The sequence below is a fragment of the Peromyscus californicus genome, unplaced genomic scaffold, assembly GCF_007827085.1.
Source record: "Peromyscus californicus insignis strain IS unplaced genomic scaffold, ASM782708v3 Scaffold_9__1_contigs__length_137607984, whole genome shotgun sequence".
NCBI classification, from domain to species: Eukaryota; Metazoa; Chordata; class Mammalia; order Rodentia; family Cricetidae; genus Peromyscus; species Peromyscus californicus.
Genome location: NW_026294617.1, coordinates 108,272,835 through 108,294,538, shown reverse-complemented (window position 1 = coordinate 108,294,538; position 21,704 = coordinate 108,272,835).

The following is a 21,704-nucleotide window of genomic DNA, read 5'->3' as shown; positions in this document are numbered from 1 at the left end:
TGATATTTCCTAATCTTTCCAAGTAAAATCAGGTTTCCTCATAGCTGAAAATATAAACTGCACACACTAGTCCACACTTTGTAATTTGTTCTTTCTTCGTTTGAAGTTCTTTATTAGCTGTGCCCTCTACCACCGGATCACTACTGAGACCCATTCTAATGGGTGTGAATTTACCCTGGTGCCAGCCTGTCTTAACCTTGGCTAAATGTGTGCCAACTGTTTCACAATGAACCTTTACTTTCTCTTTTATGACCTGTTGTAAAAACTGTGCTGAGAGCCAGTGAATAGAATTGGCTTGTGTATTACGTCCACAGTCTCCAAAGTCCTTCCTGGAGCCACCAGGGATGCTGCCTGTCGCCCCCCATTTCTTACGCTCATCGCCCACCTCAAATAAACACTACCAGAGGATTCTCTCACACTTCTGAACGCCAGACATCCTGACTCAAGGAGTCGGCAGAGTCGTTGTCCTCTGCTGGACTCTTCGTTACTCTGGTCACCTTCATTTTTGTACCCCTCCTCTCTCAAGAGAAAATGAGCAGCCAAAAAGGGGAGTCCATCAGTCAGTCTTCTCATTCCACGTCTCCTCTGTCACACATGTGCCAAGTAGGAAGTTGATGTTTTTATAAAAACGGCAAATGTGACTGGGATCGGGCCACCTTTTCATCAGATGTCACAGTGGTCTAAAATGACAGTCAGCCAGGTGAAACCCAATAGTTTTAGCATTTATTTTCTTAGGGGAAACACTGATTTAATTCCCAGTTTGTAACTTGACGTGTGTGTGTGTGTGTGTGTGTGTGTGTGTGTGTGTGTGTGTGTGTATGTGTGCCTCCATGTATGAACATGTGTGGGGAGGGCATGTGCACATGTGTGTGTGTGTGTGTGTGTGTGTGTGTGTGTGTATGTGTTAGCACATTGTGTGTGTGTGTGCACATGCGTGTTTGTGTGTGGTGTGTATGTGTGTCTGCACGTGTGAGTGCATGCATGTGGGGTGCATGTGTGTGTGCTCATGCCTGTGTGTATGTGAGTGTGTGTTTTAGAATTAACCACAGCATATACACTTTTCTGTCAGTAGTAAGAGTGTGGTAAGAACTTAACACCAGCGTTATGAAACCTAAAGTCACTTGTGCAGACAAGAGAAATATTTATAATGGAAAGCCAAGAAGTAGACTCAAATAATACCTGGAAATATCAAATGCAGAGTGTGTTGAACTTGTTTGATTGACTAAAGCGGCAAAATATGAGGAAAAGAAATAAACCAGCATTTTAGGGAGAAAGTGAATTCTAACATCAGCGGCAAATCAAGATAGGTGCAAACGTCGTTTATTCCCAGGAGACACCTTCTGGAAAGTTTTCCAGATTAGATCTCCTGGAAGGAAACTGGCTGTCAATAAAGTCTGCAACTTATAGACTTAGAGTCCCAGGGTCTTTTTCTTAGAGCATGGAATAGGTTTTTTGCACGACACATTCCAAACTGTGGCTCTGGCTCATTGTGCGAGTCCATTGATCTCAGTAGGTTCCTCTAGAGCAGTAAACATTCTATATCATCCACAGGGGGTCATGACTTATTTATTGGAGAGACACGTAAACAAAGCAGGAGTAATCTCGAAACAGCACGCACACCTTTTTCATGATAAAGCAATGGAGAGGCCACCCACGCAGGGAGCAAGGCGCCCGGACCATGCTGCCCACTTGGCCTCCTCTTGTGTTCTCTTGCACAAAGTCTGCAGTGGGAATCTTCTCTGTTTATCCTAAGAGTTTGGCTGCCATGGATGTGGAAGGTGAAGGGCCATTTGTTCACATCTGTGTAACACCATCAAGCAGCAAAGGGAAAAGTGTGTGCTCTCTCACTCAGGAAGACAGTCCTGCTATTTCACACTTGGGAGCAAGTCAGGTGTCTTGAAGTCAGTGGGAGAGAGCATGGTGGGGGGTTGGGCCTCAACACAGATGCTGCCAAGTGGCTCTCCCCATGGTGATGTTCATCATCAAGAAGCTCCTGTCTGCTGGATCTGAACTCAACCAGGCCATTCCCAGTGGCTTTGTAGGGAAGGGAAGTACAAAAGAAAAGAACAGTATCGGTGGTTCCTGGGGCAAGGCAAGGCAACCGCTCTGATTTCGTCCTCCATGAAATGTTGAGAGTAGCTTCCAGAATCTCAAAGAAGACCACACTCTCTAGAGGTTTGCTGGTAAAGACCTTTATGTTGGTGTTACCTTCTTCCTTAAGCATTACCCTTCATCACAGGCAGATAGCATCTCAGGATCCTTCTCAAACGCCTCACCTCACCCAGTGGCTGGAGTTGCCTTTGGGTTTGTTTGACATCCCGATGCACATTACAGCATTGTGACTTTTCTTGATTGGGAAGTTGAGTGGTCAAGACTCAGGGAAGCCTGGAACAATATGGGAAGAAACAATGGTTTAGAAGCACAGGTATAGTATAAACTGAATTGCTTTCATCTGTGGCTAGATCATGTAGTGGATTCACAGGTAGGACAGATCTTTCTCTCACTGTTTGATTCTTTTCAGAATTCCAAGTGCCTGGAATACTTTTGAAATGTGGTTAATATTCAGTAAATGTTTTCTGAATGAATAAATGAATGAAAAAAATGGCTATGGTTAAATCACAGAGGTCAATTGCTATTTTGTATCTCTAGTGAATTTGTTTTGCAATTTTGAATTTTTCTTTATATTTTAAGTAGAATGTTGAAGCCTGCTGCTACTGAATTTGCCAATGTCTCCAAATTTGTAGCAAATAGGAGCTAAGAAGAAAACCTTAGAAATGTGGTTTAAAAGAAAACATTTTATTTTCAAGATATAGAGAACAGTATTATGAACATATTTTCTCATTAGTAAAATCTCACCAACTCAAGAAACCCCTCAAAAAAGAATGGGATTTTCAGGTATTGATGACCTAAGTGTGCTTATAAACCACCTTCTTCTGCCATGTTCTATGTTTCAAAGTAATGGTTCTTACATTATCACGTGCACCAGAATGTCTTAGAATAGTTTTTGAAACCCAGTTTGCCGGGCTCCACATTCTGCATGTCCGAGTCAGGAGGTTCCCAGATCTCCTGGGTTCCACAGGCTCCACTTTGAGAATCACTGTTCTGGGACATCATTTCTTGAGATAAACATGAATTTTATTGTTTAGGTTACTACCGAAAGTGCCCTCTGAAAGACGCTGGGTCGAGGAGTCACTGTATTTGGATCTAACCACTAAGCCTTATAAAACCCTGTGAGACAGGTACTATTATCATGCCCATGTTGAAGAGGAGAGAATTTGAAGAGTAAGTGGGAAGAGCCAGCTCTTAGATCCAGGCAGTGTGGTCTGAGATTCTTAACCACAAAATTACACCAACATCTAAGAAAATGGCTGAGCTAGGTCCTCTGAGTCATGTGATTTTGAACCAAAGTGCAGAAAATAACTGAAAGGATTTCAAATGCACGTCTCATTGATCAGAAAAGCGAGTGTTGGGATCTAGAGGCTGGATTACTCTTGAAATGATCTACTTCTTCATTGTGGCTCAAGGCAGAAGGAACTGTCCCTCTCTGAGGGCACAGGAAATGATGGCAGACAACCTGGAGGTTCCTTCGCTGGAAGGGAATTGATAAATATATCTTATAAGTGGAGGTATATCTAATCAACGGATGACATGCAGATGCAAAAGAAGGAGTAGCACCAAGGTGTATTGAGGAACGTGTTAAAAAGGTTTAAAAACTTTTTTTACGTACGCATAAATCCTCCTAGAGGGGCACACACTGTGTGGGGGAGAGGGCTGTGTGGCTAGGGGAAATGAAAGGAAATGTCCCCTTCTTTTTCCTTCCATAGTTTTTCAGTTTTGAAAATTAAACCAAGACAGTGCTAGTGATAGGTTTACTGGGACCATCCCTTTGGGTTCCTTTCCCATGATTCCTAGCTTCTCAGAGGTCCCTTCCACTTACCTACTATGAATCCATCTTTCCTCAGACAGCTATACAACAGGCTTGTGTAGTATTATCACGGGTTGCACAGTTAGTGTGGTGTTCCAATGATTTTGTACCTATTCCTGCATTGCATGGAAGTGACTAAATACAACAATTTGGAGGAAATGAAAAGGGTTATTTCGCTTAGGAAACAAAAGCTGCTTTAGTCATAATAGTATCCTACATTAATAGAGACCTTTATAGTTTATAAAACCTTTTCACATGCATGAGCTCACACATCCCTCACAACAGCTCTGCGAGGTAGCTATTATCTTTGCCATTTAATAGATGAGAAGACTGAGGTTCAAAGGGCTCTAGCTATTGGTAAGAGGTCACAAGCTAATCAACAGTAGAGCCTGGACTGGTACCCAAGTATTCTACCTCTAAAGCCCATGAAGTTTTCCTCTCATCTTTTTGGAAATTATAAAAGGAGATTAACCAATGTGGTTTTTAAGAGATGGGAAAAGATCAAAATGTCCACAATGTCATGACCTCCACGGCAACAAGGATATTCCACACACATACCTCCCAGAGTTTGTCCGTGTGCCTCCAGCTCTGATTACCTACTTGCAATAATAATACATGTGCTGCCGTGACCCCTGTTTTTCCCACTTTGTTCCACTGTCCTGAAGCATTTTCCAAGTTGCAACACAGTTTTCATAATTAGTAAGTTAATGGGTTTATATTTCTTTAAGAACCATTTTACATCTGCTACTGTTTAACATGGACTCATTCATCCATTTAAGAAACAATTGCTAAGACTCTTCTTACTATGTGAGAGGCCTTATACCAAAGACTGGGGACCTGCCAGTGATGGACAGTGACACTGAATGGCCTGCAGGGAGGAAGCAGTACTTGGGGAGCCAAGCAAACCTTCCAAGAGGAAGCATGTGTAGAGATGTTGGTATAGTTGCCCAAGTCGTTACTAAAAACATTAGCATTGCTACAAATACCTTTGTGTCTACAGTCCTCATATACTTTCTTTAAAGATTTTTAAAATGCAAGGCAAAAACTAGATGTGGTGGCTCAGGCCTCTCATATCATTTATTCAGAGGCTGAGGCAGGAGGAGCGCCACAATGAGCTCAACATTAGCCTGGATAAGTCAGTGAAATCCCAGATCAGAATGGAAAGTAGAAACCAGGCCTAGGAGGTGGCTCAGTAGCAGGGCATTTGCCTACCATGAGTAAGGCCTTGGGTTCAATCCCCATGCTACAAAAACAAAGACCCAAGGTGAATTCCATCTTTATGGCTTAAGATGTCTGCGTTCCTCTATCCAGCTCCTGGAAACACTATATGACTTCCTTATAACTTCACCAACACTTAACACTTTTGTTGAAAATGAATGTGAATTTTATAGTTAGAAAATGATATCTGGGACTGAAGAGATGGCTCAGTGGTTAAGAACCCTGGCTGCTCTTCTAGAGGACCTGGGTTCAATTCCCAGTACCCACATGGTGGTTCACAACCATCTGTAACTCCAGTACCAGAGGACCCAAACACCCTCTTGTGGACACCCCCTTCTGTCCTCTATGGGCACCAAGCACACATATGGTGCACAGACATGTATGCATACACATAAGATTGAAATTTATTTTAATTTAATTTTATTTTATTATAATTTATAAAATTGTAAAAAAAAGAAAGAAAGAAAAGAAATGATATCCCTTTGTGGTTGCAATTTGCATATCTTTGCCTCCTATGTAAGGATAGTAATACTTTTCATGGGCTTATTTATTAATTGTATTTATTTTTTAATTATTCTCTGAAAATTTCATATGATGTAGTTTTAGATTCTTCCCTGTCCCCCACTTCTGTCAGATCCTCCCCACTTCTTATCAGCCCAAATTCGTATTCTTTTTTTTTCTCTTAAAACAAAAGCCAAAGCCAAAGAAAACAGCCACTAAAAGACAAGGGATCTGATTTGTATTCGCCAGCTAATCCTGAGTGTGGGCCTACTCTGCAGTGGGCTGGATCTCACCCGGCTGATTTTCCTTCTCCCATTTGTAAATAGCTTCATGGGTAGGGGTGGGACTTTGTGCCCACTTCCCCTCCTTCATGCTGGGATTTGGTCTGGTTTGAGTCTTGGAGGGTAATAGACATGGCTCTATCTGGATTCTTCCTCATGCAGCTATCCAGCTGGATCAGCACCACTTGGTAAAGATGCTATCTTTTTTCCAGTATGTGTTTTTGGCCTCTTTGTCAAAAAGTCGGTGTCTGTTAAGTGTGCCTTTCTTTTTGTTTGGATGGTGTATGATTTTTTTTCCCTTTGACTACTCACATTTTAAGGTCTGAATATTTCCTTCCTCTTCATATATTTTAGTATTATTTCAGTGTCACTCAAGAGCTGATTAGAACTAGGTTTTTATAGTCTAGAGATGACATGGATACCAGTCTGTCAATTTCATTCTGCTCACCTCTTTATTTTCCTGTTTCCAGTTTAAGATTTCTTTACCAGAAAACTGTCATTCTGTTAGAAGATTTCATTTTCCCTCTCCAACCCATGAAGCTACTTTTCCTCTTGATATTTAATTATCAGATCATTATTATGCTAATTTTTTCTGCTTTTATTTTTTCCTTCAATTCTGAACAGATTTGGAACTTGTCTGAATTTTGGGTTCATCTCTCCCTCCCAATTTCTACCCAGATCATGATACACTATTGGTAAAAATATTTTTATTTCCATATCAAATAGCACATGCATAGACAACAAAGTTTCCATATTGTTTGAATAGTGTGTATGTCTGGTTTTATTTTTGTTTTAATAAAATGATCACTCCATAGCCCAAGCTATCTCTGGACCTGTGATTCCCCTGACTCAGCCTCTTAGGCACTGGATTATAGGCATGTGCTACAGCTTGGATGTTGACTTGGCTATACTGAGTTTTCAGTATTCTACACTTTTATTTCCAACAAAAGCAGCCTCCTTTCAAAATAGTCTCTTTCAAAATATTACATACAGTTTAACATACCTGCTTTTTCGGATGAATTGTATTTTAACTTTGTTGGACCTTAGAATGAACGACTCTTGCTGGGTTTTTGATTGACTTTATATTTAAGGTATATATTATTTTTGTGAAGAATCAGACATCATATATATATATACATATATGCATATGTATATATATACATATAATTTCCATTTGGGGGAAGAAATATTTCTTTTACCAAATTAATATGCCATCTTTCAATGTCTAAGGCAGTGGTTCTCAACCTTCCTAGTACTGCGACCCTTTAATGCAGTTCTTCATGTTGTGGTGACCCCCAACCATAAAATTATTTTCATTGCTGTAATTTTGCCACTGTTATGAATTTTATATGAATATTGTAATGTAAACATCTGATATGCAACCCCAGTAGGGTCGAGACCCACAGGTTGAGAACCACTAGTCTAAGTACTGCACTTCTCTTGCTAACTCTGTGTTTCTACTTTTTTAGTTATTTAAGAAAAACTTAAATGTCATAATTGGTTACTGCTGGCCCATGGGAACATTATGGAGAGATACAAGATTGTGAAAGTAAGTAACTTTTAAGTGAGTTTCATTGGCTTCTCTATGCATACAACCATACATCCTTTGGAAAGGCAGTTGGCCTTGTCTGTGACTCACTCATCTGAGGATATATCCAACTACAGATTAGAAGTATTTGGGGGGAAACCTGCATGCATCTATACAAATATGTAGAGTGTTTTATCGTTATCTTCTAGATAATAGAGGATAATAACAACTTACACAACATTTACATTGTATTAGGGGTTATATATAATCTAGAGATGATTTTAAACACATGGGGAGGTGTGCATATATAAAACACGTGACTATTTGATGATTTGCGTCCACAGCTTCCAAGTGTGGTTATCTAGTCCCTTTCTGATAGCGATATGTGATTAATCATTTCTTAGGATGGTGTACCTATGAAGTGCCCATACCAGGACTGGCATCAGGCCTCAAATGAGGCCGCCCCCCACCACATGCTGTGCGTGCCACATAGTTTAGTCTGCTGGGGCAGACCTGAATGCACGGGTTGGCCCTGGGCACTGGGCATGGACTCTCCTATGCTCATTTCTCAGAGTCAATTCCAAAATACCTTGAAACGGTATTACACCCACAAAGTTATCTAGAAGACATCAGCATGGGGCAGTTTTTAGGCAAGAGGAACGAAATGAGGATTAGTGGAGGAGAGAAGTGTGTGGAGTTACAAGGAGTGCCCCTTGTTATCACTGAGAACAAAGGACTTGGTTTACTGTGTGTCTGGGCAAAATGCTTCCTGCTTGGCTTAGCTTGACGTAAAACCCGCTTAACATTCTTGTCTGGATGGGTGCATTTGACAAGAAAAAAGAGACTGTGTGCGTGTGGTGGTTCTGATGTTATTTATTTATGAACCTAAAGCTGGGCTTCTGGGTAAAGAGCCAGAGACTTGAAAAAAAAAAAAAAAAAAAAGGCACAGACACGAAATGGAGGACGGAAGGCGCAAAGCAATGGAAGAAGACAACAGGTCTTCAGTCCTCAGTACACATGCGGCAGTCCTCCCGGGAGGTGCCTGCATTCTTGTCTTGTTTTGTGATATTTGAGTTTTGGTTTTTTGGGGGAAGGCTTACCTTAGCCCGGGCTGATGTTGAACTCATGAAGTAGCTCAGGCCAGTCTTGAACTTACTATCATCTGTCCTTCAGCACAGCAGCATTAGAATTACAGGTGTCGCCGGGCGGTGGTGGCGCCCGTCTTTAATCCCAGCACTCGGGAGGCAGAGGCCGGTGGATCTCTGTGAGTTCGAGGCCAGCCTGGGCTACTAAGTGAGTTCCAGGAAAGGCGCAAAGCTACACAGAGAAACCCTGTCTCAAAAAACAAACAAACAAACAAACAAACAAAAAAAAAGAATTACAGTTGTAGGCCACCTTGCCCAGGTGAGATTGCCTCGCTTTTATTCCAGGGTTTCCGTTTACGGCTTTGTGACTCAGTAACTGCTGCTTAGTTGTCACGAGAAGAACTTGCTTCCGAAGATTGTTATAAAAAGTGCATTAACGTAAAGAACTCGGAAGTCATCTCTTGCACGTGGTACAAACTCCCGTCAACTCCTACTATTATAGTTTGTCCTAACAGTTATGACAGCTGGGTCTCAGATTTACCACCCACTCAAAATGCTCCCGGTGAGTATGTACCCCTGCCTCTCAGGCTGTGCCTTTCTGAGGAAGCTGTTGGGATGCCTGGTTAAACTAAGATTTCGATGAAATAGTTTACTGTTAAAATGGGAAGAACTGTATGCCTTCCATCCTTTTATATTTATGAGGCTTAATTCCAGCTTATGTCTGAACTTGCACATGACATTCTCCATCTGAATTATTGCTACTTGTAATCATACTATTTATAACACTTTTCATCCTTACTTCTCAAGTGTTACATACCTCCCTTCACTCCAGCTCATGGGTAACTGGGTGGTAACTGGTAGAATCTCCTCAGTTTTCAAGTACAAAAAAAAAAAAAAAATACCTACAGGCATATTGCTGAGGTGACGCCCAACAAATTAGTGGTAAGGTTGGCCTATGGTGACTCAGGAATTAGGCGTCCTTTCTCTGAGGCAGCTCAGAAAATAGCTCATTTCTTTCATGAAGATGGGCACAAAGAGCCAGACTCTGGGACAGACATATTTATATTCAAATTGCCCTACCATTTAAAATGGGGTCTTGAGAAGTTACTCAGGCATTCTCAGGTTCAAGGTTTTTCTTCTGTAACCAGAGAGGATAATTTACTTCTATAGTATTATGGTTTCTTTTTTCTTTTTTTTTTTTTTTTAGATCGAGTAGGTATGGGTGGAGGATCAGCTAACCCACAGGAAATGGTCAGTAGTTGTGAACTTTTTTTGTTCTTTGAATTTCCCCCTTTCAGCTCATCGCTTTTTCTGGCATCATTCTACACAAGGTCCCTTGTTTAAACACTTTGTCTATAATTTCTGTAAAAGCTGCTATAGTTTGAAACATGAGCAAGGTGGCTTCCATCTGAATGTTGTCCCTCAACTACCCCCGCGGTTTGGAAAATAGAGGGTTGTATGATTTGGTTCTGTGTCCTATGAGGAGGGAGCAAGGGAGTGTGGAACACCCATGTGAAGATGTCTGTGATTTTCTGAACTCGAGTAACCCAGAATCACCTGCCTCTGGTATGGACCCCTCACAGTGAGAGGCTGGGTAAGGATGTGCTGAGTAACAGATAAACATTCAATCTCAGTGGCTTGGAACACCAGACATTTGCTTTCCACACCGTAAATCCATGAGTTGGATGGTTAAACCATGTGCATTTGCATTCAGTCAACTTGCCAGCAAGATGCTCTTAAAGACTGTGGTGCGGTGATACTTTATTTGTTCTCTAACAAATAAAGCTTGCCTGGGGATCAGAGGACAAAGCCAGCCACTATAGTAAACGTACAGGTCAGGCAGTGGTAGCACACGCCTTTAATCCTAGCATTCGGGAGGCAGAGATTCATCTGGATCTCTGTGAGTTCAAGGCCACATGGGGAACAGAGCCAGGAGTGATGGCACAGGCCTTTAATCCCAGCACTAGTTAACCATAGAAGTCTGGAGGTCTATACAGACAGACAGGAAGTGCTAGAACTAGGCGGAAAGAGGAAGTGATGTAGCTGGGCAGAGAGAGGAAGTGAGATGGCAGGGCACAGAAAGGGATATAAGGCGTGAGTATACAGGAAGTAGCTCTCTCCTGGACTGAGGATTTCTTAGCGGTAAGAACTTATGGCTGGCTTGTTCTATTCCTCTTTCAGCTTTCACCCCAATATCTAGCTCCAGGGTTTTTTTTTTAATATTTTAAATTTATTTATTTTTATTTCACATACACTGGTGTTTTGCCATGGGTGTTGGGTCTCAGAAACTATAGTTACAGACAGTTGTGAGCTGCCATGTGGGTGCTGGGAATTGAACCAGGGTCCTCTGGAAGAGCAGTCAGTGCTCTTAACCACTAAGCCATCTCTCCAGCCCAGGTTTTTTTTTTTTTTTAAATTAATAAAACCATTTAGCAATTTGTGTTACACTGTGGGGTCACTATTTGGATTTGATTTTCTTCTCCTCCTCTTCCTTTCCTTCTCTTCCTCTTTTCCTTCTCTTCCTCTTCCTCTTCTTTTGTAAGATTATTTCTTTAATTTCATACAATGCATATTCACCTCCTCCCCCACTTCTTGCAAATCCACCACCTTTCTCCAAAGAGTCTTAGTTACTTTTCTATGGCTGTGATAAGACTCTACAGTGAAAGTAACTTATGGAAGGGAGAGATTACCTGGGGCTGACAGTTCCAGAGGGTGAGTCCATGAGCATCATGGCAGGGAGCATGGCAGCAGGCAGGCAGGCATGGTGCTGGAGCAGTAGCTGAGAGCTCATCTTGAGACAACAACCACAAGGTGGAGAGCTAACTGGGAATGGCGGGCTTTTGAGACCTCAAAGACCACTGCCAGTGATGCATCTCCTCCAACAAGGCCACACCTCCTAATCCTGCCCAAACAGTTCCATTAACTGGGGATCAAGCATTCAAATATGTGAGCCTATGGAGACCATTATCATTCAAACCACCATACTAACACACCCAACTTTGTGTCCCCCTTCTCTTTTTTAATTGCCACCAAGTCCAATTTATCTATCCATATATTGTTGGATGTTTGACTTTCCATTCATGCATACTTAACTTGCCAAAGGCAACACTCTCAAAAAACAAACAAACAAACAAAAAAACAAAAAACCAACCCTGACTGACTCTCCCTTCCCCAGCAGCTATCAATTGCCACTAGCTCCTCAGCTTGAGGGGGGACGGTCTATCCACCTCTGTTCTCCATGCTGAGATTTGATCTGGCTTGAGCATGCAGGGGTCCTGTGCATGCTGTTAGCATCTGTTGTGAGTACCCTGCTGTGTACTGGCTGAAGCTGGACAGAGGAGAAGGAGAAGTTGGGAGAACTAGAACGTATTCATTCTGATGATGTTGGCTGGGAACCCTCGGTGGTCTGCCGACTGTGACACTAAAGACATTTTGGAGGCAAAGGGATGCCTAGGCTCTGTAGCTTGAGTTTTCCTGCCTGGCCCACAGTCAGGATAAATCTCTGTCACCCGCCAGTCCCACAGCTGCTCAGACCCGACCAAGTAAACACAGAGACTTACATTGCTTACAAACTGTATGGCCGTGGCAGGTTTCTTGCTAACTGTTCTTACAGCTTAAATTAATCCATTTCCATTAATCTATACCTTGCCACGTGGCTTGTGGCTTACCGGTACTTTACATCTTCCTTGTCCTGATGGCGGCTGGCAGTGTCTCTCTGACTCAGCCTTCCACTTCCCAGCTTTATTCTCCTCCTTGTCCCGCCTATACTTCCTGCCTGGCCACTGACCAATCAGTGATTTATTTATTGACCAATCAGCAACACATTTGACATACAGACCATCCCACAGCACTTCCCCTTTTCTTTTCTTAAAAAGGAAGGTTTTAACCTTTACACATCTCCAAAGTCAGCTTGGTATATTTGGGAATTTGGGCGTAGCTTCTCTTACTACTTCCTGCTGGAGGGGGGCGCTGTATCTTCTGGGGAAACAAAGAAAATTTTAGGATCATGGAGTAGTCCGTGAGGCTGTATCGTCTGAGCCATTTGCCTTGAAACGGTTCTGGATGTTGGATCATCTGGGCCATGGTGTCATCGGAGACCTTTCAGGGGGTCTTGGCTGGTCAAACCTGATGTATCTTAATCTGGAACAAATCCATAGCCTCTGGCTTTCTGTGAGAACAAAAGCAGAGTCTCCTTTCCAAAGCAACATATCCTTATATCCAAATTTTGAAGTCAAGGTACCTTTAAAATATACATTTTGGCATAACTCAACAGCTTTTACAATCAAATGTTTTTCTGCAGTTAAAAATCCCAAAGACAACACAATCCAGATTTTGTGTGTAATATTCATCTTCACGTGGCTTATTTTTTATATTAATTTTACTGTCTCTTTAAAGACTTTATTTTTTAAAACTATGTATTTGTTTTTATACTGTATATATCACCTTTTTTTGTCTCTTTCAAGCCTACGTATATTTTACACACATTTTAAACTATTACATCTGAATCTGTCTTATTGTGAATCTATTGCTTTAAGCTGCAGCAGCTGTGGCTGCTGGCTCCGCCCACCTCAGCTTCCCAACATGGAGTGGTACTTTACCATTAGCTCTGGGAGCTATGGTGGGTCTATGCTTTTATCCAAGCAGCGTGTAGCCCAGAAACCTCTTTTTTTGTTTTGTACTAGCAAAGGCTAAATCCACAATGCAGCTTAATGTGCCACTTGCAGAGGCCTCATTCCCGCCATATGGCGGCAGGTCGAACGCACACGCCAGGAACCCGCCAGTAGCTCAAACCGGCAGCTGCAGCTCATTTGAGAGAGACAATTAGGAAGCTGTTTTTAGCTCTGCTTTAGAATCTTTTTTTTTAGTTTTTAGATGGAAACTCTTGTCACCACGTTGGACGCCATTTGTAGCTTGAGTTTTCCTGCCTGGCCCACAGTCAGGATAAATCTCTGCCACCCGCCAGTCCTACAACCGCTCAGACCCGACCAAGTAAACACAGAGACTTATATTGGTTACAAACTGTATGGCCGTGACAGGCTTCTTGCTAACTGTTCTTACAGCTTAAATTAATCCATTTCTATTAATCTATACCTTGCCACGTGGCTTGTGGCTTACCGGTACTTTACATCTTCCTTGTCCTGATGGCGGCTGGCAGTGTCTCTCTGACTCAGCCTTCCACTTCCCAGCTCTATTCTCCTCCTTGTCCCGCCTATACTTCCTGCCTGGCCACGGGCCAATCAGTGATTTATTTATTGACCAATCAGCAACACATTTGACATACAGACCATCCCACAGCAAGGCTCCCCTCCAGCTCCACTGGGACCAGGACAGTTTCCTATTCCCCCAATCACCAATACCTTGTGGCTAGAAATAGCATCACATAGGAAGTGGAGGGATGTAAGCATCTGTTCATCTAATCCTTTTCCTCTCTCCGACCCCTTCTCTTTGGGTCAAGGGTTTTACTGTATAGTTCAAAGTTGAGGCTGGTCTTGAACTCAAATTCTCCTCCTTCAACCTCCCAGGTACCAAGATTACAAATATGTAAAATGCTTTACAGCTTCTAATCCAATATTAATTTAAAATCATTTGGTGATCAACTAGTCTAGAGATCTGGAGTCTAGTCCTGGCTCTGCTACTAACAAACTGGTCTTGCAATTGTTTTTGTTTCTTTTTGTTTTCATTTTATTCTTTAACAGAGACTTGGACTGAACTCACAAAGTTGATGAGCTTTGACTTGGCTTGTGTAAATATCCAAAAAATGTCATTCATTGTACAAGTGTTCGCAGAGTGCTACACTAGACAGGCCATTCTAGGCACCTGAGGATAGTCACAGCCTCCTACCCATCCCTTTAAAACCCAGCCTGACGACAAGTGCCTGATCCCATTGGAAAGGGTGTAAATAGTGGATGTGAACACAGGTTCTACTTCAGGCCTTCTCACATCTGAATCCCAGCTCAAATATTTACAATTATTACACTGAGTGAATTTCTTACCTTCCCTGGGCCTCGCTTTCCTCATCTTCCAGTGGGGTACATTCTATTTGTTATGAGAATTCACAAGGTAATAAATAAATATCAGTCATGAAAACACTCAAAGTAATGTAGATTGGGTGAGGGGATTTTGTTGTTGTTTGTTTGTTTGTTTTGTTTTGTTTTGAGACAGAGTTTCTCTGTGTAACAGTCCTGGCTGTCCAGAAACTCGACATGTAGCCCAGGCCGGCCTTGAACTCACAGAGACCCTCCTGCCTCTGCTTCCCGAGTGTTGGGATTAAAGGCGTGCACCACCACTTCTAGTATTTTCTAGTCTAGGCTTTTCTAGACTAGGGAACTATTTTTCCTTTATTATGTCCAAGTTGACACTCTTCTGTGGAAATACTGTGAAGCGTGGGTTAGTCAACACACAACTAATTAGCGGATAAATTACTGTATGTTAACTTAAGAGCTAGACACACAGAGAGGAGAAAGTGCCTGAGGTCTGGGCATAGTGTCTCCTAGATGAGATTTTACTAGTGAAGAAACACAGGGCCCTTTGGATGGGGGAGACACTCCAGATGGAGACAGAGCTGAATTAGGGGGTCAACCACCTGGGCTCACCGTCCCTTTCTGGAAAGGTCGTGCCAATCCCTCTGACACACATTCAAAATACAATGTCACTTTATTCCTTATGCAATGGGTGAGATGTCAGATGATCTGACTCTGATCTCAGGAGGTAGCACATCTCTAGTTTTTAATTCAAACATGGAAAAAATGGGCGATATAATTTCTGCTGCCCTTAAGAAGGGTGGATCTTGGTAACTAAAGGACTCTTTGTTTAGCGGTGACCATGTGGCTCCTCTGTGTGAAGTATTACGGATCCAACCTCCAAGGAGTTCCTGGGAGAGGTCAGCTCTGTCACAGGAAGAAGGGGGAGGAGGTGGGTATGGTCTACTGCTGGAGGAGGCAAGCTGTATGCAGGAGAGGAAGGGGTGGAGACCACAGAGGACATGGAGTGAAAAGGAGCAGGGTTTCCGTCCTTCACCTCTGCTCAGGACTCTTTCGGAGTCTCCCAAAGGCAATGGGTCCCATCTCTTTTCAGCTCATCCAGGACTCAAGAAAGCCGAGCTGCCCATGGCGTCAGCTGCAGTGCCCTGAGGATTCGCAGCCAAGGAGAAGGTGTAGGGGGAGCCACTGAGGAGTCCTCAGACCTTCTGTGTGGGTGTTGGAAAGATGTCTCTCCCTCGTTGGGCTACTAACAATTTGTAGTGTCTTTATTGCACTTTTGAACTTCAAAGGACTTGGCCAGCATCATTAACTAATGATACCTTGGTTCTGGTATTGAGTTGATTAGGGTAGGATTACTTTCTTATAAAAGTCTCTGATGAATGCTTCTCCACCCCTCCTGAGAGCTCAGTGAGGTGAGTAAAAAAGAGACATACCCAGGGACAATGACTCCATTGTTTTCCCAGGGCCTCTCTGCCATTCAAAAAGAAGCTGTGTCCCTGGGCTAGTGAGGGCAGGTCTGACAAAAGAATAAATGAGCCCATACTTCCCCCACTGAGCCCGGACGACCGCTGTCTTTGTTCCTCAGACAATGCTTTGATGAGCATCTCTATGTAGCATTTTCTGTTGTTTTGTTTGTTTGTTTAGGGCCTTACTCTGTAGCCCAGATTGGCCTGGAAATATCTATAGAGTATAGTCTGGCTTCAAAATCGAAAGAGTCCCTCTGCCTCAGCCTCCCTATGATTGAGATTACAGGCCTGAGTTAACATACCCAGCTCTAAGTAATACTTTATTAATCTCTAATTTAATCCATGGATTATTAAAATAATCCAAAACTGGAGAGTTGGCTTAGCAGCTGAGAGCACTGGCTGCTCTTCCAGAGGTCCTGAGTTCAATTCCCAGCAACCACATGGTGGCTCACAACCATCTACAACGAGGTCTGATGGCCTCTTCTGGCACACAGAACACTCATACCTACAACACATAAATAAATAAAATGTAAAGGAATCCTTTTCTCCTAGACAGAGCCTAGAATTTTTAGTATGACATCCAAAGCCTTTTGTAAACTCCTCATCTCGTGTTTTCTACCACCACGTTCTATTTCAAAGACAAACTCTGTACCTTCTCCTCAACCCAAACCCTCTCTGCTATCCTGTTTACCTTGTTCGGGTTATTCCTTTCACCTGGCGTGTGCCTTTCCTTGTTTTATGCTATTCCTCTGTGCGACTTAGCCTTGTCATCGCTGGGACCGGGTACAGGAGAGGAACAGTTTAAAAGGGAAGTTATTTCACTTGGCTCCCGGGCTCAGAGGATTCAGCCCATCCTGGTGGGAGAATGCGGGGGAGAGAACAAGTTCACACCATGGCAGTCGGCAAGCCAAACCTGAGAATGCCTGTGCCCATGGGCTCTCACCTTTCTTTCTCTCTTTCAAAGCTTTATTTTTATGTTTATTTATATATGAGTGCAGGCGCCCACGGAGGACAGAAGCATCCGATGATGCCCTGGAGATGATGTTACAGGTGGCTGTGAACCACCCAATGTAGTTTCTGGGAACTGATCGTGAGTCTTCTGCAAGAGAAGCATGTGGTCCTAACCCCTGAGCAATCTCTCCAGGCCCTGGACATAGATTCTCTACCAGTCAGCCTGTCTCAGAGCGTTGGCAGATGGTGTACATTGCTTTGTTGCATCTGCCTGGTTTATATATTTGATTTATATATTTGGCATTCCTCCCCTGTCTCACATTGTCTTCACTTGCATTAAGTCATGGACCTCTGTATTCCCACACAGACCGGAAGCTCCTGCTCCATTGGTACATTCTTGCCTTCCATTCTGACGCCTAGTTCGGTGTCATGTTTACAGAAAGCATTAACTATATTCCTTTGAAAAGTGAACTTCCTCCTGGACTGTAGGACTCACAAAATTGAGGTAGATAACCTCCATGGAACCCATTGCTTTATTAACTGTACGTACAGAAGACCCTTTACCCACTTCCCGTCATTCGTCTTCATCTTCGTTCTCCAATCCGGTCAAATCTTCCTTAACCCAGTTCCACCAGGCTGCAGCACCCTTTACTATCGCCCTGTGCACTGCTGTGTTGCGTTACATTGGCTTTCAGGAACCTTCTGTCTGTCCTGTTCTTCCTCTCTACCTGCCTAGCAAATTCCTAGTCACGCTTCCGACACAGATAGCACATTCCCTGAACTCCCAGTCTTCCTCATCTCACCAAGACCGATTTAATCCTTCCCATGCTTCCATGCTTGGTTTTTGTTTTGTTTTGTTTTGTTTTTGTTTTTTGTCAACACTTACTGCCAGGTACTCAAACTGGTTGTTGAAATGGGACCACCACCTTCCTAGCTTTTTGTTCACGGTGTGACCCAGGCCAGCCTCTAAGAGACATCCTTCAGAGCAAGTCATCGGATGTGAGTGGCTTCAGAGGCTTGATGCCCCTGGAGTCCGTTCATCTGTGTAATGCTTTACCTGCATGCACACGCTTGACAAGGAGAGGAGGGAGGGGGAGGGAGGGAGGAGGGGGGAGGGAGAGGGAGGGAGAGCCAAATGGTTTAAGCCCACACTCTGAATCGAATTTGAGATATTATGCCCCTTCTGTCAGAGTTTAGAGCCAGAAGGTTATGGACCAAGCTCATAATTTGGTTATGGCTGATATTTCTGGTACTAAAAAAAAATTTAGAAAGAAACTGCTTGGCAGCCCTTGCTGAAGGCGTTTTTAAACACAGTCAAATGATTCATAATTATAAAGGGTGAGTGCACGGTGTTCACTCTGGAGTGGTTACGCTAAGACTCATTAAATCCTCTCTGCATCTAAGAGTCCTGTTTTATGTAAACAAGACCTCTGAGGGAGATATAGATGGGTAATAAAGATGAAAGGAAATGAAGTATATTAACGTGAGGACAAATTAATAACGGCCTTTCTGTCTTTTAACAGGAAAAAGATCAGGTGCTGGGCAAGGACTGAACCTTTCGACGACGAGAAGGAGGAACAGAAGCCCAGACAAAAAGCCAGACAGAGAGAGGGGGACGAACGGAGTGAGAGGGCCGCGCTTCGGGATCGCATCTGCTTGCTGATGGGCCCGAGTGAGCTTTTACCTGGTCACAAGTGACAGACCTTTCAGTGCTTTTCAGGTCACCGAAGCATAAAGCAGCCACACAGGACAGGGAGAAGTAAGAGGAGAGGGGAAGAAAAGAGGGAACCAGATGGCAAGAAACGGTGAAAGCCAGTGAGGCGACATCAGGTGGATTCCCATGTCACTTCTTGTATGAAACAGAGCCTGTGTGTTATGGGGATTTGACTGAAATGATGTAGTTGATGAGATGAGGCTGGGCTAACACTGGTGTGCATGCGTGCATGTGTGTGTGTGTGTGTTTGTGTGTGTGTGTGTGTGTGTGTGTGTGTGTGTGTGTGTGTGTGTGTCTGTGTCTGCGTGCGTGCACATGCGCAGCATTTGCCAGGATTTCCCGTCTGAATTCTTGGACAGCTAAGTCAGCTGGACAGAGTTTGTAACTGACCAAAGCCAACCTCATGTACAAGTGTGGTGTGCTTGTGTGGCACCATGAGTGCTTGACCTGGCTCAGGTCTGCTCACCAAAGCTGGCAAGAGGATGGCTCAGCTGGAGCCCAGGTGCCCACCCTAGAACTGGCTTGAGCTCCTCACCTAGTAGCTTGCCTGCTTTATAAAATCTGTCCCTCTCTCATCCTCTCCCTTACTTCCTCTCTCCTCCTGTTTCTCACCAGACATTCTCTCTCCTCATTCCTTTCCTCCCTTTCTCCCTCCATCCCTTCCGTCTTTCCTTCCTCCCTCTTCTTATTTTCTATTGCTGGCTAGACTTGAACTTGGCATCCTCCTGCCTCCATGCTTATACTGTATCTGGCAACAAATGGCAACAAAAGTTCTTTAGATTCAGACTTTCATGAGTTGCCTTTGGTTGGGTTGAGGAAAACCAGAGACCAAGGACATAAAATTTAAGGAGGCTCTTCATCTTAAGTGCCGACCTTGCTTGCACTCACATAGCCTTTTGAGTAAATGCTTCCTTAAGGTTTGGACCTGGGAGCTGTTCTTGCCTCACCATTGGCGTCACTTACCTAATGACACCTGGTAGTAGCAAGAGGAGTTCACGCCTTACTAGTTCAAGAGAACACAACCCTAGGGTCGATCTGTACTCACAGTGGTCAGCTTGATGGCTCTTCTGTTCACATCAACTAAACTTCTGTCTTCGTAGTTTAAAAAATTCAAAGGAGTTCTTTCACAGTATTTGAAGTGCACGTTGTGAGCCTCCAACCAAAATCTCCAATGGAGCTCATGAAAGCCTGGCTACTCTAAAGGCTGAGGCTGTCACACACTTGCCTGTGCTGACAACGGCCCAGCAGCTGCAGAGGGGTAGCTGAGGCCTTGTCCAGTCCACAGGTGTCGATCCTGACAGCACTGTCCACTTGCGCGAGGTGCGCAGAACTTCACACTGCTCTGTAAGCGTGCACCGTACTCTAACAAGGGCGGGGGAAGATTTGGGGGTCTTTGTGGCTGTGCTACCAGCAGTGCCTCAAGTAACTCCTGGGACACAGGAGAGGTCCAAGAAGTACTGGTTGAAAAACGGATGGACGGTCAGATGTGGTGTGGGCCCATGGATGTGACCCCAGCACTCAGAAGACAGAGTGTTCAAGGAGTTGATCAGGAGTCAAGGCTATCCTCTGCTACAGAGTGAGTTAGAGGCCAGCCTGGGTTGCATGGGACCCTGTCAAAGAAAGAAACGAAGGAAGGAAGGTCTGCTCACCAAAGTTGGCAAGAAGATGGCTCAGCTGGATCCCAGGTACCCACCCTCTGACTGGCTTGAGTTCCTCATCTAGTAGCTTGGAAGGAAGGAAGGAAGGGAGGGAGGGAAGGAAGGAAGGAAAGGAGGAAGGGAGGGAGGGAGGGAAGGAAAGAGGGAGAGAGGGAGGGAGGGAGGAAGGAGGAAAGGAGGGAGGGAGGAAGGAAGAGCGAGACAAGAAGGAGGGGCTGATGAATCACTAAACAGCCCTGGAAAGTAGATATTATGGGCTTCACAGTTGAGGAAAGCAGGGGCAACCCTCCAAAAGAAAGACAAATGGAAAGACCAGAGGGGCAAAGTGAGGAGAAAAACGGACCAACACAGTAAGGGAAGTGGAGCTCCCCGTGAATGACGCATTATCCTCCAGTGCATTACTTTATCCAGACCTAGACCCATCTGAAATTAATTAAATTATTATTTAAATAATAAACGACATTTATGTAACATTTACATATAGAACAGTGGTTCTTAACCTTCCTAATGCTGTGACCCTTTAATACAGTTCCTCATGTTGTGGTGACCCCCAAGCATGAAATTATTTTTGTTGCCGCTTCATAACTGTAACTTTTCTACTGTTATGGATTGTAATGGACAGATCTGATATGCGACCCTAAGTGGGTCATGACCCACAGGTTGAGAACCACTGATCTAGAAGGGTATATAGTGTATTTTATGACCCCATTTTCCGTATTCCTGGCTATGTCATCAGGGTGTGACAGAAATAAGAAGGCAGATGACAGCAGCCGCCAATGGATGCCCAGCCCAGGTTAGGAAGGGTGGCTCTTTGAGGAAGCCCTCAAATTTCATTTGTAAAAACCATCATTAGATAGTTGCTGAGGAAAGTTTCAGTTTAGGGGCTGGGGAGATGGCTCAGCGGTTAAGAGCACTGGCTGCTCTTCTAGAGGACCTGGGTTCACTTCCCAGCACCCACATGGCAGCTCACAGCTGTCTGTAACCAGTTCCAGGAGATATGGTACCCTACACAGACATATATAGGGCAAACACCAATGTATGTAAAAAAAAAAAATCTTGAAAAAGAAAAAAGAAAAGTTTCAATGTCTTTGTCTTTTATAGAAGAAAATAGTTTTTCAGATGGTCTCCCTTACAGAGTGCTGGAGAGCAGCTATTTTTGGAATCAGAACAAAGATTGTGTTCTGTCCAAGTGAATGAGCTGGGGACAGACGGGGAGGCAGGGGCAGCAACAGAGGGAAAGCTGGGGTTCCTGCAGCTGAGGGAAGGGCGTGACTTTCTCTTGCCCCCCCTAACACCATGCAGCAGTCGCTTTGCCCTGTGGATGTTTCAAAGATCTCAAATATAGAATGTACACAAAGGAGCCATCGCCATCGAAGAGAATCAAAGACAAGAGTGT